Genomic DNA, 27,882 nt, shown 5'->3' with positions numbered 1-27,882 from the left:
ATTTCTCCTCTAATCAAGGGTGAGGGCACACATGGATTGATGGTGCACAGTGTGGCTTCAGGTTCTTATATGCCAGAGCTGGGGCCTCAGCTCTGTCACTTACTGATGTATGTAATGCTGGGCAATAAACTTAGTCTCTCTGGGCCTCAGCGTCCTCATCTGTAAAATGAATATAGCAAGAGGCCCTACTCTCCAGAATTGTAAGGACTTAACCGTATTATCCCTACACTGCACTTGCACAGGAATTGCTCAACAAATAAGGACTATCACTATTATCGCTGGCTTAGGTTTGCTACCAATTGCAAACTTGGGGCTTTGTGTGGGGTAGAGGCACTGGAACCCTTATAACAGATACGAAGAAAGATCTAGGACTCTGGGAAGATGAGTCCTAGCTTCAGGCCCCTTCTGGAGCCAACTAAGAAGCAGGCTGAGTGGATCTGCTTCCAGAGATGGGCTTCAGGAGGGCCACCTACTCCCAGAAGAGGGGCCCCCAGTCCCTTCCCACAGCAAGGCCAAGGGACTGAGTGCCCTCTAGGTGCAAGCTCTGGGCTAGGTGCTCCTTTCCACACCCACCCTCTCATCAGGCCCCAAGGGGTGGGCACAGCCTGCCCTTTACCTGGGGCCAGTGTCATGCTCAGAGGGGCATAGCTGGAGTTGGCCAAACCAAGGCCACTAGCACGCACCTGGGCATTTGCCATTCCCAATGACAATGATCGAAACTGAATTTTCTGCCAATGGTCCCATGCTAGGGGCCTTGTCTCTCACCTCTGGCCATTCTGATTGCGGTCCCTGGCGCCTGTCACCTGGCCCTGCACTGCCCATCTGAAGGCTGCCCTGGAGAAACAGCCCCGATCCCAGGTCTCCTGCAGCGTTAATGGGGCCTGGCAGAGGATCTCAGCTGAGTCCTTGAAGGTACTGAGTCTAATTCTGCCACCTTACGGAGGGGGTCGGGGGGGGGGGGGGCATAAGTCTGGAGAAGGACAGGGATGGGCCCAAGGCCAGGATGAGAGCCCAAGTTGGCTCTGGTGTTGGCGGTTGGGTCGAGGAGCAAGTCACCTGTCCCTCCGGGTCTGTTTCCTCATCTGGGGCTACACTGGCCGGAGAATTGCCTGAGCTGACATCACGCCAATGATTAGTACACGGCTGGCTGTACCACCATCGGCTGCCAGCTCCATGGGGCTGCATGGACTCTGGGCCCTGTGCTCCCTCCACTTGAGGAGGCAGGTGGGACAGTCGAGAGGCTGAAGGGCACAGCACTCCCCATGGCACATGCAAACCGCCTAGCACCAAGTGTTCCCAAGGACCCCATTCCTCGGCCAGTGGCCAGTCCCCTGGCGGTCACCCTCTCCAAACAGGCAGCCCCCTGGGATTCTGGCCACAGTGGGCCAGGCCAGTCTGCAGTGATAGCCAAGGCCCAGATTTACAGATGCTGGACAAAGGAAAGTACTGTTCTTGCTAGCGGGAGGTGGTGGGTCTGAGCACGGCACTAATGGCACCCAGGCCTGAATGAAATCCGGATTCTGCTGCTTGCAAACTGCGTGACCACAGCCAGGTCCCTGTGCTTCCCCCAGTGCAGTCTACTCATTGGTGCAACAGGGAGGGAGAAGGTCCAATTGGGGCAAGTGCCCCGGAGAAGCCAGAACACGGGAGCTCTTCTTGTTGGAAGGAAAGCCAGCTCTCCCGCCACGGCCAGCCCCCTGATGGATAGCTGCCTGTTGTCCGCAGCACCCAGCACAGGGCTTGCAGATACGAGCCCCCGCGATGTTTGCTGGATGAACGAATGAGCAGTGATGGGAGGTGTGGTGTGGAAACAGATTTAGATTGTTGGACACAGCAGCTGACACTGGCACAGGCCTTCCCACCTCCGTACCAGGCCCAGCTCTGACAAACACTATTTTTATAGTTTACCCATTTAGTCTCCACAGCAGTTGTAAAGTAACGATGTTACCCATTTCACAGGGGAGAAAACAGAGGCTCAGAGCCATGAAGTCACTTGACCAGTGTGAGAAAGTGGCAGAGCTGGATTGTGTGCAGGCCCTGGGCTCCAGAACCCATTTGCTGGTACAAAGGGGGACCCCCTGGAGAGCAGCCCCTCAGAGGCCATGTAGACCTGACAGTTCCCACAGGGCTGCAGGCCCTGCCCCCAGGGTCTGATTTAGCTGGTCTGGGTGGGCTCCCTTTCAAAGCTGCCCTGGCGCCCATGTGCAGCAGGGGCTGAGAACCCCTGGCCAGCCCATCTCCACTTTCAATGAGGAAACAAACTGTGGTTCAGAGTGGGAGGGCACATGCTCAAGGTCTCCCTGCATGTTTGGGGGTGGGGCTTGAGACCTGAAATGCAGTCCCCTGCCTTGTCTGTCCTGGGCTTTAAGCTCTTGGAAACTGCACTGTCACCCCGGCCCAGCAGCCCACAGGCGCAGATGTGGGCAGGAAGACTGAGGCAGACAGGCACAGGGAAGCGAGAACAGCACGTAGCCAGATGACGCACGGGCCCAGCAATTCCTGACTCACGGCCACCCATCCTGTGACTCCACCTACCACCAATGTCTCCACTCTGGCTCACACCCCACAGCCCACTGCAGCCACCAGTCACTCCCATTTAGAACCAGAAAGCCACAGAGGGAGGAAAAAGCAGTGGGGCCCCACCCAGGGCAGTGTGGGAAACCCAGACAACCCTGAGCCAGGGGTTGGGGGAGGGGGACAACTCCAGGACACGCAGAGGAAGTGACATTAGTGCTGACCCCTGCCCCTCCCTATAGTACCTACACACTCCCAGCCTGTGCTAGCTACCTACCCTGTGGACCACCAGTCTACAGGAGGAAAACTGAGGCCTGCTGACACTATCTGGGCCCCACACCTGGATGAGCATGCCAGGCTTCCCTGTTTCCAGTTCATCTCCCTGAGGACGTATTACTCCTCTGTCCAAGAACCTTCGATGGTTCCCACTGTCTATGAGGTCTAGTTCTAACTCTTCAGCCTCACATTTAAGGACCCAGGCTGACTCCAACCTATAACCTTTCCCTCCATGTCTGGGCCTCAACCTCTGCATCCCTGCTGTGTGGAGCGCCTCCGTCCTTGTGGCCTGATACACTGGAAGGGAAATGAACATCCACTGAGCAGCCACAGGGGTTCAGGCACTGTTCTCAGGATCTCAGAGACTCCTCACAGATCCTTATGACAGTAGCTCGAAAGGCCCATAGGACAGATGCAGAAGCTGAAGCTCAGATGGGTGATATGTGCAAGGCCCCCGGAGGCTGAGCTGACGTCCCTGAGCTGAGCTCAGGGTGGCACTGACTCTATGTTAAGCATCCAATGTCACAGCGACTTGGGTGTACTCACCTTGGTGTCCAGACTCTCCCTTGGGCCCCTTTTGGTAAGCAGCTGATACCCTGAACTTTGGCCCCTTAGCTGACGCTAAGCTGGGTTTGCGCTGGGGGCCACCCAGCTAGGGGAGGTCTCATGAAACAGAGAAGCAGAGCAGTGTGGGGGCCAAGAGCACTGACTCTGGGGCCAGCTGGTCAGTGCAAAACCCAGTGTAACCACCTGGGGCAGGCTGAGTCACCTCTCTATACCTCAGTTTTCTCCTCTGGAATGGGGACAACAGGAGCAGTGATCTCTTGGGGTCGCTGCAATGACGACCACGAACTTTTGTAGACAAAGTACGAGAGCAGCGCTTCCACAGGGTGCAATGGAAGCATTTGTTGGGTTAAGTATTATTACCCTGTTCCTCCCTGCACCTTAGGCTCAACACCACAACTAAAGGAACATGCAAGGCCTCAGAGCACCTACTAGGAGGGAGGAGGGGGAGTTGAGGGTGGCAGAAGAGCCTGCCCTTCAGCACTGCCCCCTCTCCGTGTCCAGACCACACGGCTGCAAACCTGACCACACACCTGATCAGAGCGAAAGATCTACAATGCTCTACTTCCCAGCTCCTGGGACGAGGGAGCAGGGAGGAAGGAGAAGGGAGGGCTCCTTCCTGCCAGCTTTGTGCCTGTGTTGTCAGAGATGGGATGACCCAGAGAGGGGCCATGCCAGCATCATCCCGTCTCCCATGGGAAAGCCACCCATGTATCTCTCTCCCTGCTTGGGGTTTCATCATAGACAAAGTGCCCTTGGCCGGGCTGGAGACAAACATGTCTGGGATATGTGACAGGAGTCTGGGCAGTTAATTCTAAATCTGGTTGTCTTGATAGGCTACAAAATTCAAAATTCATCTCCCCTAAACCCTTTTCCCCAGGGGATGCTCACAGCTGGGCAGAGCTTCTTCTTCTGCCCTTTCTTTCTATAGGTGAGGCCCAGAGTGGATGAGTCACTTGCCCAAAGGACCAGTAAGCTTGTGGTGGATGCTAGACCAAAAACCCTGGTTTCTGGGCTCCCAGGCCTAGCCCCACTACGAGGTTTCTCTTTTCAGGCCCCTAAAGGTGACTGACTGTCTGGGAGAAGATAAGTCACCAGTATGTGTGGGGCGAGGAATGGGCGTGGGCCCAGAGCTTCCACCTACAGGAGGGGGTCAGAACAGGTCAGAGCCAGGGCAGCCCAGAGCTGAGGTCCAGCTTCCTCTCTCAAGAGGGCATGATTCCTGGCAGCAGATCCCACGGGAAAGAGTAGAAGCACCACCCTTGGGGACATAGGGTGGGACAGGGGTGCCTGGGCAGGGTTTCCTGCTGTGGGGGCGGTGGCCACTTACTGAGGCTGAGTGACCTGTGTGACTGTGGCCCTGGGGCCAGGCCAGCATTGGGTTTCACCTCATCCCTGGCTCGGACCCAGGCCACCCTGAGTCCCATCCTCCAGGCCTGCCCTGGCTTCCTGTCCCACAGGCTCCACCCAGCCCAGCAGATAGGGAGGGCCCTGTGGAGGCTGCCTCAGAAGTGCCAAAGTTTTCTGGAGCGGGAGTGGGCAGGCTGCCCTGGCCTGCTTGGTGACCTTTGGCCTCTGACCTCTAGACCTCCAGCTATTTGTTTTCCAACAAGAGGCCTTGACAGAAGTAGCACTGGCATTTTTTCCTAGGAGCTCACAACTCTAGCCACGGCTGAGCAGGGCTCAGCCCTCCACCCTCCACGATCAGTCGGATCGCCGCCTCCCCAGCTCTGGTCAGAAGGGCAGTATCATTTCTGAGCCATGTCGACAGGACTAGGACAAGGGGAGAAGCTGACGTGGAACAAAATTCAGGCCTCCAAGGCAGAACTCGCTAGGGATCAAAGATGAGCGGCAGCTTGGCACCTCATGCAAGGTGTTGCATCCTAGCCAAGCAGCACAACCCCCACTCTAGGGACGAGCTGATATCAAGCACTCAGAGCAAGACCCCTTCAGCCCACCCCAGCTTTCTGTGCCTGGATCCTTAAAGTGCCAGGGGTCTGGGTGAGGTGGAAGCTCGGCCCACCACGCTGTGGGGCCACCCATGGTCCCCGGGTGAACCCAGCTCATTCTCTGTGCCTCGGGAACTGGGGGTTCACCTGACCATCAGTGGGGATACACTGGGAGTGGAGAGTTTGGTGGCCTGGCCCAGTGAGGGGGAGAGGTATGAACAGAGGCCCTGAGACCCCACTCTCACCCCTCCTGGTTTCCTAGGGCACAGGCTATAGGAGGTTGTGGCATCTCGGGTCTCTCTGAAAGCTGCTCTGCAAACAGGTATCTCAGAAAGCCAATAGGCCAGGGAGAGGAGGACCCTTTCAGCCGTCAGTGCGTCCACCATGGACAAAGCCTCTTATAGCTCAGTTTGGGGGAGGAGTGCAGATGGGAGGTGGTTTGGGACTGAATGGGCTGGCCTTGCCTGAGATCACCCCAGGGACAGGGACAGGGACAGTGTTGGGATCTAGGTCTCCTGCCTGTATCATGGGCAGCTCAAGGTCCTTCCCCTGAAGGCCATCAGCCAAGCTCACTGTAGTCCTTGGGCAGTCACAGGGCACACCTGTCCATACCTGTCCATGATACACCAATCAAACATGCCCTACTGGGGCTGTCTGCAGATTCAGCTTGATGCTCTGCTCGGAGGCAGCGAAGCTTGAGAGGGATGCAGTCAGCAAGGCTAAATGCCTAAGGTCTGTGGGTCTGCAGTGAGCAGAGTGGGAGACAGAAGCCAGACTTCAGCCCTGCTGCGCAGCCAGGGCACCGGTTCCCAAGAAGAGTTTCTAAGACAGTCATGTGCGGTATTGAGTCTCTTGACCCTGGGGGCATGCAAACCAAGTCCAGGACACAGAAGCCTAGGCCCCATTCTGGGACTCTCACCTAGCAGCTTTTTAGCCACCCCAGGCCAGAATCCACATTTAGTTTTGAGTGGCAGGATGGCTGGCCTATGTCCCCAGCTCAACAACTGGCCACTCTATCTCCACCCCCTTTCTGCATAGGCGTTTCCCAGCTCTAACAGCCTTGAGCTCATGAGCTCATAGGGCCCTTCCAGGTTGAACACCCTCAAAGTCTATCGCAAGAGAGACAAGGTCTTTCAATGCTCTGTGTGGCCCTGATGCTAGCTCTCTGTACCCCTCACCCTGGGTATCTGGTGTGCTCAGACACCAGCCCAACTGGGGAAAAGTATGCCTAAGCTTCCCAAGAACCCAGGGCAGCCTGTGGGGCTTGTTGAAACCTGATCCCCACCCAATGGCTGCCCGTCTCCTGGGTCTCACCTAAGCCTGGACCCTCAGCCCACCTGGAGATGCTGTTTGATGTCTGCTTGGCGGTGAGCATCTCCAGGGCCAGGGATGTGTCTTTTACTGAGCACAGGCCTGGCTCAGACTTGGCTGCCGAGAAGTGTTTGTCAAAGAAGGGGAGAGGGAAGAAGCGTGAAGGGAGGGGGACAAACAGACACATGGATGCACACGGGCTCTCAGATGCATGGCCCACAAAGGCTGCTACAGCCATCCTCCTCCTCCAGGCCCCAGGGGCCATTGTGCCCTGTATAGCTAAGCCATCTCATACAGGTCAGGTAAACCTGCAGGAAGGCGGAAGGAAGCCCTACCTTTTCCGCTGAGGTTCTGCTGCTCAGATGGGCTTCGAGAAGGCCCCTAACCCCTAGGTGTCTCTGCACTCTGCCCATATCTGCTTTGGAAGGCTGGCTGCAGCCCCCACCTCTCTGGAGAAAGGGGACCCTAGCCCCAGCTGCTCAGTCTACAGTGGACTCACCCTTGCCTGTTGTCCCCTGTCCAGTTCTGAGGCTTCACCCTCCGGAAATGCTTTATGACTAGGGTCTTTGCTCTGTGAAAAATGCTCATGCCCATCCAACAGGAGGAAATTATGTCACAGGTATGGGGGTTCCACAGAAGTTCTGGAAGCACTGTGTTCTGACTACTCCCCTGCCCACCTCAGGTCCTGGCACACAGTAGGTAGGCGCTGGATCTGTTGAATTAACCAGTGGCTTGCCGGATGCACTTGGGGAGGCCTGACTTGGGCTCTGCCGCTGAGGGGCCAGGACTCAGCAGCCACTCCAGGGGACACGACACACAGTGACCATGTCCACACGTGCCCCTCTCTCTGGCCAGGGCTCTGCCTCTTCGAGCTTCTCCTGGACAGAGAGTGCCTGCCCTCTCTGTTTCAGGGCTGGGAGGGTTCTCTGTAGTCAGCAAATCTAATACCTTTTCTTGACAGATGGAGGTGGGGGAAATTGAGGGCGGGCAGAGGATCAGAGCAGGGCCATTCCCAGGCTAGGCCTCCTCACACCAAACCCAGAGGCCTAAAAACTGCAGGACCTGACTCAGGGCTGTCCTCTGTCCCGGGGATCCTTATGTCCACCACCCACACAAGTGCAGCCCCTTGCCCTGGCTCCATGTCTTTGCCACCTGGCTGCAGCCACCTGAACTGCTTACTTAAAAACAAGCAGGGAAAGTGGCCACATGACTGGCTAAGGTTTCCTAGACCAGGGACACACAGATACACACACGCACACACACACACACGCAAATACGCGCTCGTGCGCGCACACACGCACATGCACACGCGCACACGCACACGCGCGCGCACACACATCACGCGCGCGCGCACACACACGCCCGCACACACACGCACATACGCGCGCGTGCGCGCACACATGCACACGCACACGCACACGCACACCATGCGCAGCCACTCACTGCAGGTCAGGTCGTCATGTGGCCCAGAAGGGCAGGGACTGGGCCAGCTCAGGTTTCATGTCTCTGAAGGACAGGTGACTGGCCTGCCTTTCCTCACCCAAAAGAATGCCTTCTCCAAACACTTGTTTTCTGCTTCCTGGAGGTGCCAGGGACATGCTGGATGGGAATCGAGGGGGGTGGGGGAGAAGCACACACCTCCTGGCCCTCTGTCCGGTGCTTTCCTTCTGCCCGCCCTCCCAACCCAGAGGGCAGTTACCTGCTGGGAAACTGTGGAGGCCCAGCGGCTGTGACGGCAGGGAGAATCGCAGAGCTGGTGCTTGGATGTGGGGCAGGCGGGGAGCTGAGGCTTTGTCTCTGAGTGAGACAGGGACAGACCTGTCAAGACCTCATACCCGGAATGGGGGTTTTACAGCTGAACACCACGGCCCGGCCCTGGGGGCGTCCAGGGGATGAGAAAGGGTGGGGAAGGGGGCTTCATCCAACTTCGCAGGAACAGGTTTGCCTTTGGTCTGATGTCTGAGAAAGGTCTGTGGGCCAGGGTCTTGAGGACTCTTCTAGCTTTGGGGGGCAGGGGAAGGGTTGTGCCTCAGATGCCTCCACAAAATGGCAGGCCTGTCATCACAGCCCGGACTGAGACTGGCCCACTCAGGGAGAAGCACGCCACATATCGTGACAGGCAGGGCTGAGACCTGCCCGGTTCCAGGGGACCACTGCCACCAGTTCTATGGGGGTCTGAACCGGCTTCCATCCTGCCCTGGCTTCAGGCCTGATCCCTAGGACCCTAGCAGCACAGCGATTCACTGCAGAGGCACCGCGGGCAGTCCTCAGAGAAATGAGGGGCATGGCCAAGAGTTCTCAAATAAAAACCAGTTCCAGCCAGGCCTCTGCTAGCTCCTTCTTCTTACGTTATCTCATTAAATTCTCACCACAACCCAACGAGGTAGGTAATGTTGTCACCCCATTTTATGGATGAGAGATCAGCAACCTGAAGGCCACAGGGTCGGTGAGGGGTGGGTCAGGATCTGCACCCACAAAGTCCACCTCATCCACATTCGTAACCAGTGCCCAGTGCGCAGGCCCCTGCGCAGGCCCATCCTCTACAGAGCTCTCGGCCAGGCTTCCAAAGGCTAGACCCAGGTTCTCCAGGGACACACACACAGCAACCCCACCTCCCATCCTCCATCTGTCCCATGTAGCCCACGCACACTGGAAAGCCCCTGCACGTGGTTTCTGTGAAGGGCTCTAGGGTGGAAGAGGAAGAGGTGGAGAAATAAGGGAGAAGAAAATGTGGGAAAGGGGCGAGCATAGGGTACAAACAGAGAGAGAGAGAGAGAGAGAGAGAGAGAGCTATGGTGGGGTGAGAGAGGGTGGAGAGACAGGAGAAAAACAGAACTAGAAGAGCAAGAGGGAAGGAGAAATAGAGAAAGATGGGAGGTGACCCTGGGAAAAAGGGAAGGAAAGAAGGAGGGGGGACAGGAGGAAGGGAAGAAGCAAAGCCAGAGAGCAGAGGCAAACAGAAGGGGAAGAAGGAGCAGCTGGGTGAGAGAAGGAAGGGGAGGAAGGAAGGAAGGAGAGGAGACAGGAGGAGAGGAGAAGGGAAATGATCTATAGGGAAGGGGCGGGGGATGAAGGAAGCAGGAACAAAGGAGAAAGACAGACAGGCAGGGGGTGTGGGGGAAGGAGAGGGCCTTGGCAAACCGAGAGAGATAGAGACAGACAGACAGACAGAGACAGACAGACACAGAGACAGACAGAGAGAAAGGCATACGCGCCCACCTAACATTAAATACCTAACAAGAGATGACAAATCAAATGGGAATTACTGCGGTAAAAACATAATTAGAAACTTGATTGAAGTTAAACAGGATTTACACAACACTGCAAATTAACTTTACACGGAAACTATTCACTGGGAAGGCAATGAAAAGCCATTTCGTCAGTAATCTATATTTAAACGATAGGCACAATGGAGCCTTCTGACGAGGAACTTGCCGCCTTCAACCTAAGGGAACGCCAGAGGCCAGGGGAGAACAGAGGGCAGTGGCTACTCCACGAGGAAGTGGGCGGGGTCCAGGACAGGACCTCCGGGCCTGCTAATGGGAGGTGGGGGTGGGTAGGCACAGGAAGCCAGATCAGATTCTGGAATAGGTTTCACCCTTAACTTGCTGTGTGGCCATGGCCAAGTTTCCTACCCTCTGTGGCCCTCTGTTTCGTCATCTACAAAATGAGGAAGCTGGAGAGGTGGTTTCCATGAAGGTGCCTGCGAGTGTGGATCCTGCAGAAGAGCCCAGGAGATGGTGCAGGGCAGCGGTAAGAGTGCTTGGGATTCGGACCGACCTGGTTCACAGCTCTACCCGGCCACTTATTAGCTGTGGCATCATGCCAGCTTCTTCCTCTCTGGCCCTGATTTACCCATCTGGTCAGTGGGGATAAGTCCACTCCTGCCCAGGCAGTGGGAGGGTTTAGAGAGAGATTGGGTGAGGACAGGCTTAAGGAAAAGGGAGTCTCAGGCACAGGATTACTTGTCTCATCTGCCTGGCACACTAATTAGATTACCCATGGCAGCCTGCCCTGGAGCCATGCTTCATCAGAGTGGCTTCCCATGGCTCCCCAGTCCCTGAAGCAGAGTCAGAGGCACATATCCTTGGGGGACTGGAGGGTCAGAAAGCCCTTGCTGGGCTCCACGCTGTCCTCAGTGTGGAGAAGTCCCCCAAGCCTTTGCCACATCCCAGCCCCATCAGGCCGCTTGGGCCCTGGGGCTGGACTGTGCCTACAAGCCCCTGGCGGTCTGCATGCTCTTCTCTACCTCCCATCCCACCTGGAGCACCACGTTGAGCACCTGCCCATCCTCAAGGCTCATTCAGGGACAGCGGTTCCCCTCTGCAGCCTCCCCTGACTGAGCCGCGGCCACTCTCTCCACTGAGAGCTGAGTGCTCTGTAGGAAACGCCACAGCCACACAAGTATGGGTGCCACCCCCCCCACCCCAACACACACACCAAAGGCAGTGAGCTTGGCTGCTCTTCATGGTGAATGCTAGCAGGCAGCTCTGACACACAATCATAGTCCAGAAGTTTCCCGTTTCTTTAAGATAAAGGATATCCAGGCAGTGCCTGGAGATTGAATAAGAAGGTGTTGGGTGGCCTTTCCCCTGCAGGCAGCTACCCTTTGGAACCCAGTGTTTTTCACAAGCACTCCAGACAAGGGGGAGGTCTCAGGGACCCATGAGCTCCAGAGGGGAGGAAGGAAGTCAGGAGGGGTAGGTGAAGCTTCTCAAAAGAAAGTGCAAAGTATGTGCACATTGTGTTACAGAAACAGGGGTGTTCCAAAAACCCCTGAGTTTGCGGCTGGGGGGTGGGGAGAAGGAAGCAGCTTTTAGAAAGCTTCCACATGCCTGAGGCTGGTGGCTAGTGTCTTTTTTATGCAAAATGGCTTTAATGCATCCAAAGCCTCAGGTAGATGGGAGGGGTCTTGGACCAGGGGACGGTATGAAGGAAGCACACAGAGCCTGCGTGAGGTTCTGTGAATGGTCAGAACTGGTTACCGCACCCACTGCATCAGAGGACGCAGTCAGGGATTTAAAAATAAGTGGCAGACATTTTCAGCGAGGCGGACTGTGCGGATTAAACTGGGGACGGGCTGACTATGCGGATTTAACTGGGACTGACGATGCAGTGTTAAGGAAGGGACGTACCTTGCTGCTTTGAAAAAGAAGAATCTCCATGTGGATTACAAAAGCACTAACTATACAGTTTACAAGGAGGCTGAGAATCCACGAGGTTCTGGATTAAAAGCCGGTGGACCCCATGACACAGACGAGGCCTCCCCAGTCAGGACTGAATGATTGGCAGCTACCGGTAAAGCTGAACTGTGTTTGGAAAGTAGGGAAACTGCATCTCTAAGTTTTCTAAAACTAGCTTGGTTTGGTAGGGGGAAGGCAAGGATATGTGTTTATGGGTGTTTTAAAGAACATAAGACTTAACAACGGAAATCCGCAAATAGCTAAATCTATATAACTGCTAAATAAATAATTCTTTTTCTTTTCACTAAACTCTGGTATTGAGAGTTATAATTTTGGCGGCGGGCAATCGGGCCCCTAACTAAAGAGCCCGTGGGTTCTGTTTCAATTGGAGCGGCCCAGGGGTTCTGTAACAATTGGGGCAAGAGGTTCATTCAGTTCAGCCCGAGGAGCGCCCACCAGCGTGGGCATGGGAAAATACACAGCTCAGCCAGGCACCCATGGGCCTTGGTCTCTGTGTGGCCAGGTGCAGAGGGGGAAGCTGGTCTGGCCCCTTCTCCCTCTCTACCACCTCTCTCCACACGTGCCTCATTTATTGAGGCTTCTGAGCTTTCGTCGATGCTGTTCGCTCTGCCGGATGCGCCGTCTTCCCTCTTTGCCAGCAAAATCTTCTTCATCCACAAAGAGCCCGCTGTCTCAGCTCTCCTCCTCCCTTCCTCTCTGGCTGCCCCTTTCCATCTGCTTACTACCCCCACCCCATCTTCTCTCCCTCCAGGGGCTGGATGTTGGTGACACAGACTCAGGCTGTGATCTGTTCCATCTCCACTGCCTCCCGAGGTGACCTCATGGCTTGCAACACTATCTATACATGACAGCTGCCCCGTATATATCTCCGGTCGAGACACACTCTGCCTCCCAGACACCCTCATCGATCCAATAGCCGACTCAACCTTTTCACTTGACAGTCTCAAAGCCACCTCAAACTTAAGTCTGAAAACAACTCCTCGGCTTCCTTCAGCCCTCCCCTGCTGTCGTCCTCGGCTGAGTAAATGACCATCTCTGCTCCCCAGTGGTTCCTGTCTCAAATCCAAGAGCCTCCCTCGACTCTCCCACTCTTCTCTCATCGTCTGCCTCTAATCGACCCACAAGCTTGTCTGCAAAGCCTTTACAATACGTTCAGACTCTGATGGATTCCCATGTCTTCCCCTACTACCCCTAGTCACCACCAGCCCTCCCTGGGTGTGATCCATAGCTTTCAAGCCATCTCCAGGCTCCACTCTACATGAGTGGGTCCCCCAGGATCCCTCTGCCTTCTCCTCCTACCCCTCACTTCACTCCAGCCACATGACTTCTCTGCTATATCCTTGAACACCCCAAGTGCACTCCAGCTCCCTCCCTTCTTGCATCCAGGTCTCTGTTCAAACGCCACCTTGTCAGAGGCCTTCCTTGACCATCCTTTGTCAAAGAACACTTTGGTCCACACTGTAGACTTGTTACTTTACTTGCCTAACTTCCCTTCTTAAAAGTTAGCATCACTTGACAAATATCCTATTTGGGGTATTTATTGTCCATGCCATGAGGAAAGGGAATTTTGTCAGTTTCACTTCCTGCCGTGTCTCCAAAACATCCAGCAGTTCCCAGCAAGGAGACTTTCTCAGTAAACATTTGGGGCATGAATAAATGAACAATGCCACTTCCCCTGGGAAGTCTTCCCTGAATGCCTGCCTGCAAAGCCAGCACATGGCCCCTTCCCTGTGCAGGCACAGACACTTACACAAGCCTTGAGCACTGAAGTCATGGAACTGGGTCTGGCTCTGGAATCCTGTGTCCCCCTCCATCGCAGATTGCACCTTTTCAGGGCAGAGCTGGGTCTGATCCCTCTTTAAAATCCAGCCCTTAGGGTAGGCCTGGCCTGGTGTTAAGAGCAGTGAGTGTTTGATGTGTGAATCTGTGAGTAAATGGATGGTTGGAAGAATGGGCGGATGGGTAGATGAGTAGATGAATGAATGAGTGAGTAAATGGAAGAGTGACTGAATGGGAGGGTTGGACAGATGGCTAGATGGGTAGGTGAGTGGATAAATGATGAGTGGATGGACAGGTCCACCACAGGCAGAAAATAAAGACCAGTGGCTGCTTGGGATCAATAGGTGGAGGATGGGCCAGCCCAGTGTAGTGTAGTGAAAGCATAGAGAGCTGATATGGCAGATGGGAGACAGCCGAGCTGCTCTGATGTGGCCAGAGCTTGCTGTAGACCCCTGGCGAGCCCATTAACGTCCCTGAGCCTTGGTCGTGTGATCGAAAAATATGGATAATAATTCTTACGCAGAGCTGCCAGGGAAATCACTTTGGAGTTTCAAAAACTGCCTCAGCCACATCTCCAGTGAGACACCTCTCCAGCCAAGGCTGCTCTAGAAAGTCCTCTCTTCCCAAGCCCTGACTGGTCCTGCTGACCTGGTGGCCTTCATGCTATACTCACAAGGGTGAGGATCCCTGGCTGTGCCCCCAGAGTTCAACCCGGGCCAGGCTGCTAATAAGACTTAACTCCAAATAAAAATTAGGCCAAACCGATTCACAGAATCTTTGAGAACTGGGGGGACCCATTTTAGAGATGGACAAACTGAAGCACAGAAGCATTCCGTGCTAGCCGCACACATGGAATTACAGAGAAGCCCTGCAGCCTGGGTCAGGAAGGGTTTGGAGGACAGACTGACACCTTCGTCCCTGGCCAGATCTCAGGGGAAGAAGGCAGTGTGGCCTGGGCATCAGGCTGTCGGGGGTCTGGTGTTACCTTCCTAGGACTGGCAGCCGACAGATGGACCACGGCTCTTTCCACACCCCTCCCAGCATCAGTCTGATGCCAACGGCGTCTTCCTTGTCCTGGGTACACAGGGAGAGAGACAGACATGTGTGAGCGGCCGGGACGCAGACAGCAGTCCACTGTCTCCCAAACCTGTCCCCCACTGCTCGGCTAACCTTGCTGGCCTCTTGGGCCACTTAAGCACTCCCTGGGATGCCGGATTTACTGCAGTTTGCAGTACTTCAACAAGCAAGCCGACTCCTCCTAGAAGGACTCTTAAAATTTTTAAAAATATGTCTAAGTTTTGTTTCTTCTGGGGCTCAGGGGCTTTGTGTTGTCTTTCTCTTCCTGGTGAGAAAAGCAGAAAGCCATGGCCTTCCTGTGCAGCCCCCAGGCAGGGGGACAAGGAGAAGTTGTCCGGGTATTTTTAGCTGGGCCTGTGAGCCCCTGGCCATGTTCTCCTCTCTGGGCCATGCTTGGCTCCTGGGAATTATCGCTCACGAATGGCAGCCACTTCCAAAGCCACTCTTTGACCTCTGCCTGAATTCTTTCCTCATTATGAATTGCTCACCAGACCTCTGACCAACACTTGGAGCCATTTTATGTATGTGCACACCTCCTTGGCAAAACCAGCTTGCATTCCCCCCTCGTCTCTTCCTGCATGCACGGATAGACTTTTTGCTGACAACTGACAGAGGAGACCCAGAAACAGTTTAAAGTAGAGAAGAGCCCGTCATTACTTATTTGGTTTTCGTCAGACTTTAGGCCTCTCCTGTGCTCTTCATGACTCTTGGTCCTAGCTGAGTTCTAGCTGAGTCCTATCTGTATGATGACTTAATATTTATCTTTATGTCAACTCACCTTTTTTTTTTTTTTTTTTTTTAGCTCCAAGAAATCTGGTCTTGTCCAAAGCAGTCATGTCCATGAAATAATAGGTTTGATATGCTGGCTATATATTTCTAATCTACCTTAATAAAAATTTAACTAAGGAAACAAAAATATATGTTCATTCAGGTACTAATTTTAGAATCTTTTCACAGGTTACCAGAGTTATGAAGGCAGAGCTCTGGCAAGCTCACTATTGTTTATCGACCGTTTTCTTGTATAGAAGGAGAGAGAGAGTCATGGGGAGGGGCAGTTGGTTGACAGGACCCAAGAACTGGTTAGCAAATAAGGCCAAGGGAGCCCAGGGGGTCAGAGTCATGGCGTACTGGAGGTTTTTAATACGGTCCTTTCTTGCCAACCCTGGGCAAGACCATTCTTTTCCCCAGCATGAACTTTGCTGCGAGGATCTGGGCAAATGGGCACGGCCTTGTGAAGAATTTGGTTCCAGGATGGGGTGTGCCAGGCAGGGCTGCAGGCCATGCCGAGGCCTGGGGTCTAAGATGGCACCTCTCCCCAGTGTTCTCTGAGGCTTCCGGTGCCCCTCTGCCCCTTGCCAGGCTGTAGTTGGTCAGCAGGGGCTAGAAGTATAATCCCCTCTAGTTAGATTTGGAAGCATAGGACACATCCCGGGGCTCCACAATCTGAGCTCTTGGTCCTCAGCTCCTGAGGGCTCTCGAGTGGCCTCTGGCTCTCTGTGTGCCTGGGTCTTGCTGGGTGTGCCTTGGGGGGTAGATCCTGGTGATCCCCAGAGGCCCGCCTCGAAAGTCTTGGGCCTTCCTTGGCTTCTCTGACCTCTCCAACTCTGCCCACAGGTTGTAGACCCCGACTGGGCCCCTGGCTGAGTACCCGGGCTGCTTGCCCCTCCTGCTGAGAACAGGATGTGGGGATCAGGAGGTGAAGGAGAGTGTGGGGTCGGGGTGGGGAGTGGCCTCAGGAGCAGACTTCCTGAAGCCAGATCCCTTTACCACAGTCAATTGGGCCCAGGACGGCACAGCTGTGGGTTATAAATGTCCCCGTCAGAGCCCAGGGCAAGAGGCCTGCTGCCAGGGCCCAAGGCACCCACTCCTCTAGGAGCCTCCCCAGACAAGGGCCCCCCGCCTTCCCAAGTGCCCAGCCCTCACGATCTCGGGGCTCTCTTGACTCCTCTCTCTGAGTTTTGAGGCCGAGAGGCCAACACCACAACCCCCTACCCACTCCTCACCCTTCCAGGTGCGAATGCTGTGCTTCCAGCTACCTCGAGAGCTCTGAGGGCAAGGGCCATCCTGGGCCTCCACCCGGCACCAAACCCAGGGCTTGGCGCACAGCCAGCCACCCTGGTGACAGCCTCAGGGGCAACAGTTGCAACTCAGCAGCCTGCTTCCCACGGCCCCAACGGCCCCCTGTGCCTGCCCACTGGGGCACACACAGGTTAGGGCAGTGGGCAGGAGGAGGGGGACAGAGCTCTAGCTCACAGTGCAGGGACAGGGACCCCCCACACACCTTGGGTCTCCTTCAGGAGATCTCCTCTGAGAGTCCCACTCTCCTTGCCTGCCCTCCTCCGAGGTTCCTCGACTTGCGCTGTGGGGTGTGGACTGCAGTATGGGGGTGCTCAGAGGCAGGCCTGCACATAACATGGCTGTCTACAGGGAGAGAAGTTAGGTCCCTCCAGCCCCGAGGCCCAGGCCCTCCTTCTGCTGGGGCAAAAAGCAGGCAGGAAAGAGCCAGCCTACAAATGCACTAATGGTAACAGAAAATAAGCAAGGGGTGGTCCAGGTGGGCAGGGCCCGAAGCTTACACTACTTTGGAGGTCCTCTGTAGAACTATCCATAAAATTACAAACACATATTTAGAATGAGAAAATAAATGACAACAAATTCCCAGAGCCTTAGCAATCCAGGCCCCTTTAAACTGTTACCAGAAATGCTTACAGAGATGTACCTCATAGCAACCTGGTGCCCTCCCACCTAGAACCCTCTACAGCTGCCAGAGAAATTCCCACCTTCACTGGCACAGTGCAGGGGAGGGGCTTGGAGGCTGAAGCTCCATGGGTGCCCCAATACGTCCACCTCTAATCAATAAGAGTTTTAAAACTGATGACAAGAATAGTACCTAACATTAATGGATCTTTATCTGGTACCGTCTGCAGCACTTTACGTGAATCAGCTCATTTAATCTAACCACAACCTATCAGGTAGGTACTATACCCATTTGAACAGATGAAAATACAGACACAGAAAGGTTAAGAAAGCAGCCCAAGGTCACACAGCTAGGCTATGAACCCAGGTAGCCTGGCCTTGGTGCCGTTGGGGGCTCAGCCATTGCTCCTTGCTACTGCTCTGGAGGGCCCAGGAGAGCTTTCCCTCCCTTGGAGGCTCCAACAGCAGCAGCCACCAAGGGCAGACACGCAGGTAAGCCCTGTTCTGGTTAAACCATTCCTCCATTCCACACGAATGCTTACACACTGGCACCAAGATCCCGATAGTATACGGCCTTCTGCTTGCCTTACTCTGCACAGGGCATGCTGGGGTGCTCTCTACGGGCAGAAATAGGCATCAACTGGGCCAACCCAAAAGGGACCCCAGGTGGGGGGAGGGGGAGGGGCTTGCTGAAGCTCATGCAGCTTGCTGTCCAATTCTCATTTTACAGATAAGAAAAGGGTGGTTTGGAGAGGTGACTTGTCAAGGGTCACCCAGCAAGTGGTGACACCATGTGAGGTCTGAGGCTGGCCTCTGTAGGGGCGGGGCAGGTCACCAGCAGCCTGGGGGTGACCAAGGCCGGGTGCTGGTGGGCCAGGCTGGCCAGACCTCGGAGGGAGGAGGCACCCTGCCTTTTGGCCTCCTCGGAACAGCGCCTTTGTTTTCTCTCTTTGTTTTCCATCTGCCCAGCCCCCGCGGCCTTCCAGGCTTCCCCCGATTGTGTGCAGGGCGATAAAAGGGCGAATGAGCGGGAGATCTCTGGCGGCAGTGGGGTCACCTCGCACAGACACGGTGGCGGCGGGTGGGTGGCCGAGGGGGGCCCTGGGCGGGTTATCAGTTCACCACCAGCTGCATTGAGCGCTTCTCTGAGGGGCGCTTTGCACAAGGCCCTTAGACTCCTTCCAGGGTTGCATGACAGTCTCCCATTTACAGAGAAGGAGTCTGAAGTTCCAGAAAGTGCAGCCAGGCCCAGAACCCTAGCCTCTGATCTCTCTGGCTGTCTAGGTGACACCTGGCCTAGTCAAAGCCATTTTCCCTCTACATCTGGAACTGGCTGTTTTCAGACTGTTCAGGAAGACACAGAGAAAAGGGTCAGCCAGGGTCTCGACCACCAATGCCTGGGGAGCTGGGCCAGCCCAGGAGTGGCCGTGAAGTCACTCATCTGCACCGCATCACGTGGGGTGAGATGGAACAGTCTGACCTCCTGGATTCCCTAAAACACAGACCCATTGAAATGGTTTCTGAAGGCAAATGATTGATTCCCTTGTGGTGGGCTAATTCCTACTGATTGCAGGGCTGGGGAGAGAAGGGCATGACCCAGGGGCACTGTTGGCCTGGCTATGGGATGGTGCAGTGGTGACCTACAGGCCAGGCCAGGGACTGGCCAATCCTGCCCTCAGGTCCCTGCTGCCGACGCCTGGTCTCCTGACCTGATGTTCTCTGACCTTCCCTAAGTGTGTCCCCAACTTCAGTTACTAGATACTGTAAGCCACATCCTGTGTTCCCTCTAAATTATTTACACATTGTTATTTAAATCACTTTGAACCAATCACTTTCTTTTTACTTAACCAAAGCAATATCGTCTGCAAAATTGCAGATGTGAGGTATTGATTACATATTTTTTCCAATTCAGATGAAAATCCATCCTATTAAGATCTGGAGTTCACATCCTTGTGCATGTCCTCACAGTCCACAGTGCACAAGGCCCGGGGCTGGGCGCAGGCTGGTCCTGGGGAAGCTGGCCTAAGCTGCGGGAGCGAGGCTTGGTGAATGGGGTCAGGGGGCTGTGGAAGCAGAGCCCTGGGCTGGATGGGAAAATGGGAGGAGACTCCGGTTCCTAGAAGGGTCCAAGAGGGTTTGGTTTTTGCCAAGGGCTTAGACTGGGCTACCTCTTTCCTTCACTTGGGCTGGGATTTGGTCCAGATATTTCTCTTGCCGTTACCCCGAACATTCCCCCTGACCACAGCTCCGTACATTGAGAACCAGCACTGGAGGAGTAGCCCAGACGCATGGGTTGGGGGTCTGTCTCTTCCACTGTCTTACTGGAGGGTGGGGTGGGGGGATGCTGGATATCTCTGAGCCTCAGTTTCTCTACATCTGTACAAAAACAGTGAATGAGCCAAAGGTTCCTCCCATATCTGTCAGTCAGACTGCAGTCCTCCAAACCTCGGTGACATGCAGTGCTCCTGGTGACCCCTGAGTCTCAGAAAGACCCTCTAACAACCCAGGGGGACCTCCCTTGACCCTTCCCTCCGACACCTGATTGGGGGCCTTGAGCAGCATCTGAAGGCGAGAAGGGGAGACAGGACCATCCTGTGTGACAGCTATAAAATTAGATAATCAGCCAATCACCAGCAAATTAGCATCCCATCTTAACACAGAACAAATATAGTATTTATGCAAAAGTTGTTAGGAGTTTCTCTCTCTTTAATTAGCAGAAATCAACGCAAAATGAATGGTAATTAGGCAGATGATGGATTCGGCAGTACAATTATGCCTGCAGCAGTGCCCGAGTCCTTAAACGCTGCAGTACTCCGAGGAATCAGAGGAGCCTATTTATATAGTTTATTTATAAAACAAAGTTAGCAGGAACAGAGGGGCGAGGCCTGGGCAGTGCTGGGGGCGGGGTCTGGACTGCAGGGGCAGGGCCCTGGGAAGAGAGGGATCTTCAGTGGCCAATAAGTCAGGGGGTTGCTTAGCGCTGGGCTGTGACACTGCACCACCAAGGCCCCCACGTGTCTATTTCAGGCCCCGCTTGTGTCGCTGAGAATGGCCTCCCCGGCAGGAAGTAGGCTGGAGTGGTGCAGAGGGGCTGGAGCCGCTGTTCCAAGCACTCCTGTCTTTCTCTTTCCCTCTCCTGGTCCCCATTCCTCTCTTCTCTGCTGGCCCTGTTTCTTCACTGAGCACTTCTCTATGCTGCACTCGGAGGCATATTCTTCTAGAATATTCTCCCTTTCCTCTGGGCACTCAAAGGGAACCAGGTCTAGGAAGAGCGCACCCAAACAGTGGGATTAATGGTTAAGTTCCAGACCAGTGGAGCCCCTAGTGCAAGTATAGGGGCAGGAGTCCTGAGAGGAGGCGGCCCAAGAGTTGGGTTTTGAAGGATGTGTAGAAGTTTTCTGAGGTGGAAGCAGCAAAAGGACCTGCCTGTGCAAAGGCAGGCAGGTGGCAAATAGCATCCTGAGACTGCAGGAATGAGAGCCTCTGGGGTGTGGAGGCTTGAGAAATGAGCAGGGTCTCATTTCAATGGGTCCTGGATGCGAGGGTTAGGGTTTGGACTTGATCCTAGAAGCCGTGGAAAGGTCTAAACTGAGGGAATGGGGCACCCTTCCCACCCACAGCTCTTTTCTTAGCTTCCCCTCCCCCGGCCCCAGAACCAGGGAAAGGGCCTGGTGGACAGGCCGTTAGAGGCAGCTGGTGCAGCTCAGCAGAGCTTCAGGAGTGGAGCAGGGGGCTAACCTGATTAGGAGGGACAGGAGGTTTGTCTGTGGGGAAGGGAGGCAGGGTAACGGCTCCGAGGGTAAAGGGAAGAGGGGGCTCACTGGGACACTCTTGGGTCTCTTGAGTGAGGGGCCTATCTCCCCTAGAGCAGAGCCCCCTGCCCTGCCCTGCCCTGCTCCTGACTCTGACTGCTGGGGAAGCTTCACCAAGCCTGGGGGCAAGGGAGGCAGCAGTGCCTGGTTGACCCCTCCCTGCCCCCCCTTTCCGGCTCAAACCCCAGTTCTATCATTGCCAAGTGCTGTGACCTTGAAGAGCCACTCCCAGCTCCAGGCCACACATTCTTGTCTCCAAAACAAAGGCTTGAATGAGAATTCCTGAGAGGCAGGGGCAAATTCAGCCCACAGTCCTGTCCCCAGCCCGTATAGTTTTAAGGACATGGGTTATTACAACCTCTGTGACTTTTAGGGGTTCAGGTGAGGCAGGCACTCTGCAGTTTGCCATAGCCCCTGCCCAGCCCTCCTGCCTCACTCCAGCCTCCTTCCCAGGCTGTGTGGTGTGCTGCAGGCAGTGAGTCAAGACCCCTACGTGATGACCACCTAGGTCTTTCCACGTGACCATCTGGGCTTAGCAGACAAAGCTCAGGGGTGGGTCAAGGGGAGCAAAGAGGCTGGTTGGTAGTAAGAGGAGCTTCCTTCCCTGTCAGACAGACAGGAACACAAAGGCTGCACCCCGGGCCTGGAGAGCGTCTGGTCTCAGCACCAGCAGCTCTTCTGAGCCCTTGACTCAGGCTGCCCATCTCTAAAGTGGGAACAAAAACGCCTGCCCACCCAAGCCCTGGGGTCATTAGAAAGGTCAAACAAGGCCTTGCTCCTCACAGTGAGTGATCTGAAAGGCAAAGCACTGCCTAGTGGTTTAGCTAGTCTTGCCTTTGATCCCGGAGGCTGCAAGGATTTCACAAAGGGAACTTTTTCCCACTCCCCAGTGTGGAAGGCTCTAACCTTCTGAACCGCCCCTTTAAAAGAACAGTGTGACAGGCAGCCCCATCAAGGTCTAGAAATGAGAGCGTCTGTCACGCTCAGGATGTGCTCTGAACTTGTAAGGAAGACAAGCACCACTGCTCTGTTCTGTAAGTTGTGCTCCTGCCTTAGGCCAGAATCAATAAAAATCTCCACTATGATTGTTTCGCCAGCACAAGGGGCGGGGCCTCTTGCGATGACACCCCACCGCTGGCGGGCACTGCGGGTCTCCCTTTGTCAGGCAGCCTCAGCCCCCCTGCAGGCGGTGGTGACATGTGGGGTGAGGGTGGGGGATGGGTGGTGATGGGGCAGTGGGTGACTGGTAAAAGGGGCCCTGCAGAAATGCTCTAAGTACCTCTCCAAAGACAACCCTGGTGCTGTTCATCAACTGGTTTTCAGGGCTGTGAAAAATCAATGGCATTTGGGCTGAAAACTCATCATTAGGACAGGAAAAGCTCTGCAGTGGGATTGATTGGTTTAAATATAATAACACAATTTAACAGAGAACTGTGGGGGTGGGGAAAGGACTGGGTCAAACAGAAGAGGGAGCAACAGCTCAAAGGACAGGGAGGCCCAACCCCAGTGCTGCCCTCTGCCCTTCCCAGCCTCATGCACCTCCCCCAAACCTCTTACTCCAGGAGGCCGGGGTGGGCGCGTGCTGTGACCCCGGCGCAAGGTGGCTCAGGTCTGGTTTCAAAATGTCCCTCAACAGCCTTCAGATGGGCCCACAGGCCTGGCTAGTCATTGCTGTGCTGTTCTTGGAAGCGACTTTGGCTCAGTGAACATTGTTTCAACCCAACAAACACATTAGGCACCTACTGTTCTCTAGGGACCTGTGAGAGGTCATGGGGGAAACGATAAATCCCAGCCCCAGCTCCACAGGCATTCCATGGGAACAGGGTGGATAAGGTAGGTGACAACCAGAGGCAAGGGAGGGCTGGCCTTCCTGGGGATTTCAGAAATATGGGAGAGGAGTGCTGGGAAAGGACAAGGGACAGAGAGGGGACACAGAGGGGCAGAAGTGGAGGGTCCGAATAGCCAGAAGGTGCCCATGTGGAGGAGAGGGTCCTCATTTTTTGGATATGGTACCAGCCTCCCTGATGATGATGGTGAGGATGAGAGCTGACTTCATCGATCCTCAAAATGTTCCAGGACCCTGGGAACACTAAACACGTGTCACTTCATTGAATCTCACCATCCTGTGAAGAGTGAACTGTTATTACCCACACTTCGCAAATGATACCACTGAGGCTCAGAGGGCTTAAGTGACTGTCTGAGGTCACACAGCTAGTAAGTGATGAAGCTAGGGTCAGATCCCAGAGTTTGTGCTCTAACCACTGAAAATCCTGCCCTCGTGGGGGCTTGGCCTCCCTGTAAGCTGGGGAGACAGACAGCTCCTGCCTTCCCCTCCAGGAGCTGGTATTGAGATGTACCGGACAGTTCAAGGACAAGTCTGAGGAATGGCGTAGAGTGGTCAGTGCATCCAGCTGGCATCCTGGCCACAGTGAGCACAGCGCTGAAGCCTAGGTGAGAATGGCACATGGGGCAGAGCTGGGTGGGCACTCAGGATACACGGCTACCTCACACACCACCTCTTCCATCCCGACCCCCACCTCTCCTGCCCCCAGGTAGGGGCGCCTGTGGAGAAAAGTGATGGGGTAGGTCCTGGAAAGGCATGCCTGGAGGGAAGAGACGCCCAGGCAGGGAGCAAGGGCCAGGAGAAGCCAGCCCTTGTGTGGGGGTAGGGACAGCAGACCCGAGTTCTGGGGCAGGACCGGCAGCTTTGGGCTGCCCCACTGAACTCAGGCACGCATTAACACCAGCCTCAGAATTCAGACTTTATTCCTGATGACAGTGGGGAAGCCAGGGAGGGTAGTGGAGGGCTGGGAAGGGCTTAGTCATGGAGAGGCAAGAAGATGGTAAGACCTAAATGCCAGCAGAGGGTGTGGGTGCTAAGCGGGACACAGAGCCAGAGATGCTTAAAGGCGTCCAGCCAACAACTGCCAGATGTGGTGGTGAGGGAGACAGAGGCCTCAAGCTCGACTCAGGCACCTACCCAGCTGCTTCACTGAGCCAGCGGTTGCCTGAGTCAATATGAATTGAGCAGGGCCCCAAGGAACACTGGGCCCCTCCCCCTAGGAAGTGCTGACCTGGGGGAGGACACTGCTGGCTAGCAGGCCGCCACTAAGTCCTTCTGTCCCTCTGCTGACCTTTTCCCTTTGTCAGCATTGCTTTCCATCCATGCACGGATGCACCGGAAGGGCCAGTGCAATCTCCCCAGGCTGCCTGAGCCAGGGCTGGGGGCGGGGCTCACTCTGCCTTCCCTCTTTTAAGGAAGTTTTCCAGAGTGTCTCTAGAAAGCAGGGAGCAGAGGTGCCAAAGCCCTCAGAGCAAATGAGGAGACTGAGGGCTGGTGAGGGGCAGCCTGGGACCCACCGGGCATGACCCATGCCCCTCGAGCTGGCAGAGGGGAAGGAGAAGAGAAGAGAGGCTGAGCAAAGGTGATGGGGCTGGAAGAGGAACCCATAGGATGTGGGAGGGGGCCCAGTCCAGAGTGCAGCAGCCAGCTCCGGAGCCAAGGAGGGGTCACGGTGTCCAGCGGGCTAAGGAGCGGAGCACGTCAACTGTCCTGGTGGGCTTGGAACCGAGAGGATTCTGCGATGTGGAACTTTCACCGCTAAAACCGGACAGTCCCAGGCAAGCCTGAATGGCTGGTCACCCTGGCAGGGCTGACTCTGAGATCTGGTTTTAGTTCTACCACTTTCAGACTGTGTGTGACTTCTCTGTGCCTCAGTTCCCTCATCTGGAACACAGAGCTTATAGGAGGACCTTGTGTATGGTTGCCATAAAGATTAAACAATGTATGTCAAGTGCTTAGCATCTGACACAGCATCTGATACTAATCATTCAGCAATCGGCAGGCGGTGGCTGTTGCTGCCACCAACTGCTGCTGTTACTGCTACACACACCCCGAGCGCTCACCCCGCGCCAGGCCCATTCTAAGTACTGCATGCACGCACCTAATTTAATCTCACAATGCTTTTGGGTCAGGGGTCATTATTATCCTCACTTTCAGATGGGGAAACTGAGGTGTGGAAGGCCTGAGACTCTGGCCCTGGTTCTCAGAGTGGGCAAGTCCAGAAAACAACTTTCACTTCCACTGGGCTAATAACCCCACAGCCGGGGGCATGTAGGCCAATGTTGACAGGATTCCGGTCACACTGCCCAGGGCAGGAACTGGACAAACACAGTGGGGCAGGGGTTGCAGGCCTCTCTGGGCAGACCTCCCCCTCCTAGTCCAAATACACCCACCAAATGTATTAGGCTTTTAGGGTCTATTTATACAGCAAGAGAAAGGAAAGCGCCCCCCAGAGATGCTCATGCCTCCTACTGCCCCATGGGCCCGGCTCTCAGGACCTGGCACTTCCTGCACATGACCTCATGTAATTCCTGCAATAACACCACAAGGTCAGTTGTGCTGCTCATCTCAAAGATTAGAATATAGAGGCTAAGATCGCACAGCTAGATCTCAACCTATCCAGCTCTAAAGTCTGGGTTCCCCTTGGCTGTGACAGGTGAACACGCAGTGTGAGGGCATGAGCCACGGCTTTACATCTGTGTTGGGCCTGGTACTGGACTCAAGGTGAGCACTAGGTAGCTCTGAGGATGAGGAGCACAGTCCCCTGTCCACTTAAGAGTCCAGGTAGCCCCAGAGAAACTCCGGCAGCTCAAGGGAGGGGCCCAAGTGCCCAGGGATAGGATGGCCAGCCTGGCAGGTGCTGCACCCAGGGAGAAAAGTGGGTGGGTGCCAGTGTTCAGACAGGAGCCCATTACCCCATACCTCGGGAGCTGGCAAGCCGTGCAGGGACCCTTCTCCAGTTTCAGGAGTTGAGCATGCAATGCCATAGCTGTCCCAACCTCTGGGAAGTCCTCAGCACAGGAATTGCACATTCACAAAGTAATCAGCTTCCAGCATCCAGGAGAAAGGTCGCTGAGGCAGGCGGGCTGGCGCTGGCTGGGCAGGGGCCCCAGGAAGCTGGGCCCAGTTATTTTTAGCACCTTGATTCAAGAGCGAGGAGGCCTTCCTCCACACCAGGTAACTGTCAGTGCCACTGGCGGACCCAGCTAATTAAGGTAGTTGGAGCCGAGGAGAAGAGACAGTGATTTGGCCATCTGCCCTCCAGGTCCTCGACCCCTTGCATTCTCTTCCCCCACCTCCTCTTCCCAAACCCTGGCCCCACCTGTCTGGGGGCCCCGGACAAGAAACACTGGCTCAGTTTCAAAAGGAGCTTGACCGGCAGCTTGGAATCCTGGGCTTGAGTCCTGGCTTGGCTGTGTGAACCTGGCCAAGTCTCCTATCTCCCTTCTCTGACTCTAGTTTCCTTCTCTGAAAAGTGGGCCCCTGCTAAGCCACTGATATGACGGTCGTGACAGGAGCTGGAGTCACAAAGAAGCTCTGCATGTGTGCAGCTTGCCCTTCGTGCTGTGGGGGAGGTTGCAGTGTTGTTCAAAAAAGGATCCTGGGCGTCCCAAGTGTCTCCTGGGCCAGCCTGGAGCAGACAGGGCCTGAGCTGGCTGCTGGGAGAATTTGCGCAATCCTAGATACTGGAAATCCAAGAGCTTGTGGCTTCCTGAAAGGAGCAAGTGATGGAGAGGCTGCCACGGGTTAGTGGAGGGAGGCTCAGCAAATACAATCTGGGCTGAGCCCAGAGCCAAGCGGGGGGCTACATGCCCAGGGGTACTTGGCACCCACAGGGCCCACAGCAGATCACAGGGCTCAAAGGGACGCCTCCTCTCGATTAGTCTCTGAGTCCAGCCACGTCCTTCCCTAGAAGCAGGACGGAGAGGGGAAGCCTACCCCAAACTCTCAGCTCTGAAGTCCCCTCGAAACTGGATCCTTAGCCCATAGGTGGGTCTGCCCCGGGGGCCTAAAATCCCTCCACCCTTGTTGGTGAGACTGCTGGCACACCAATGAGTTTGCGGTTACCCCTCCCCAGCCAGAGAGAAGCCCTGGGTCTAGCAGTGGTGTCCTGAGCCAGCTGCCTGACTCCTGGGGGAGGAGAAAAACCTAGAATCCTGGCAGCTGCCCCACACTCTCCCCAAAGGCAGACTTTCCACTGAGGCACTGCTCTGCTGTGGCTGCCCGGTGCCTGAAGCTCCAGGGAGATCCAAGGGAAACTGAAACAGGGAAGTAGGGCAGGGATCAACTCCGGCACTTTCAGCAAGTCAGAAGCAAAGTATATACTTCCTCCTTCTGCCATTTGGCCTCTAGGGGGCATCTCCAGCCTCATTCCTTCACTGTCCAGCCTCAGCCCCCACTGATCTGCCCCAGGCATGCCTGCCTCTGGGCCTTGGCCCTGAAGGTCCCTTTGCTTGTTGGAATGTGTTTCAGTTCAAAGTCACGTTCATTCTTCAGGGTCAGCTGAAGCTCCAACTCCTCCAGGAAGCCCTCCCTGCCCTCTAGTCACTCGGAGCATCCACACACTTGTCCCTGGTACCAAAGGTTGAATGAATGTGGATCGCCCCTGGTTTCCCAAGTCCGCTTTCCTTCTTCGTCCCCTTGCATCTTGTCAGCATTCAAAGCGGGCCCTGACTCTGGAGCATTCTCTCTGCCGTGGCCTCACTCAGCTCTCTGGGTAAACAGATGGGAAGAGAAGCCCTAATGGCAGTAGGCTCAGCAGGAGGTGGTGATTATAGCAGGCGGAATACAAACCAGGACAAACAGAGCCAGGTCTGAGCCTGCCTTGCCCTACGCAGTTCTCAGTCCCGGTTCTG

The 27,882-nt window shown here is 55.2% G+C and overlaps 1 long non-coding RNA gene across 2 annotated transcripts in view; it reads right to left on the bottom strand.

Annotated features, from left to right (window-relative positions):
- The window catches only part of LOC150002015 (uncharacterized), a 59,146-nt gene that overhangs the window by 22,794 nt on the left and 8,470 nt on the right, over positions 1–27,882 (bottom strand). Inside the window, exon 3 of one of the 2 annotated variants that reach the window (XR_016513089.1) lies at positions 14,583–14,671. This is a non-coding gene — a long non-coding RNA (uncharacterized LOC150002015). Of the gene's footprint in view, positions 1–14,175; positions 14,672–27,882 lie in introns of those variants that run through there. The other variant, XR_016513088.1, reaches the window with a different exon arrangement.

This window comes from Furipterus horrens, unplaced genomic scaffold (assembly GCF_987537825.1).
Source record: "Furipterus horrens unplaced genomic scaffold, mFurHor1.1.pri manual_scaffold_9, whole genome shotgun sequence".
Classification (NCBI taxonomy): Eukaryota; Metazoa; Chordata; class Mammalia; order Chiroptera; family Furipteridae; genus Furipterus; species Furipterus horrens.
The sequence above is the reverse complement of the archived record's forward strand: the minus strand, read 5'-3'. Positions and strand labels throughout refer to the sequence as shown.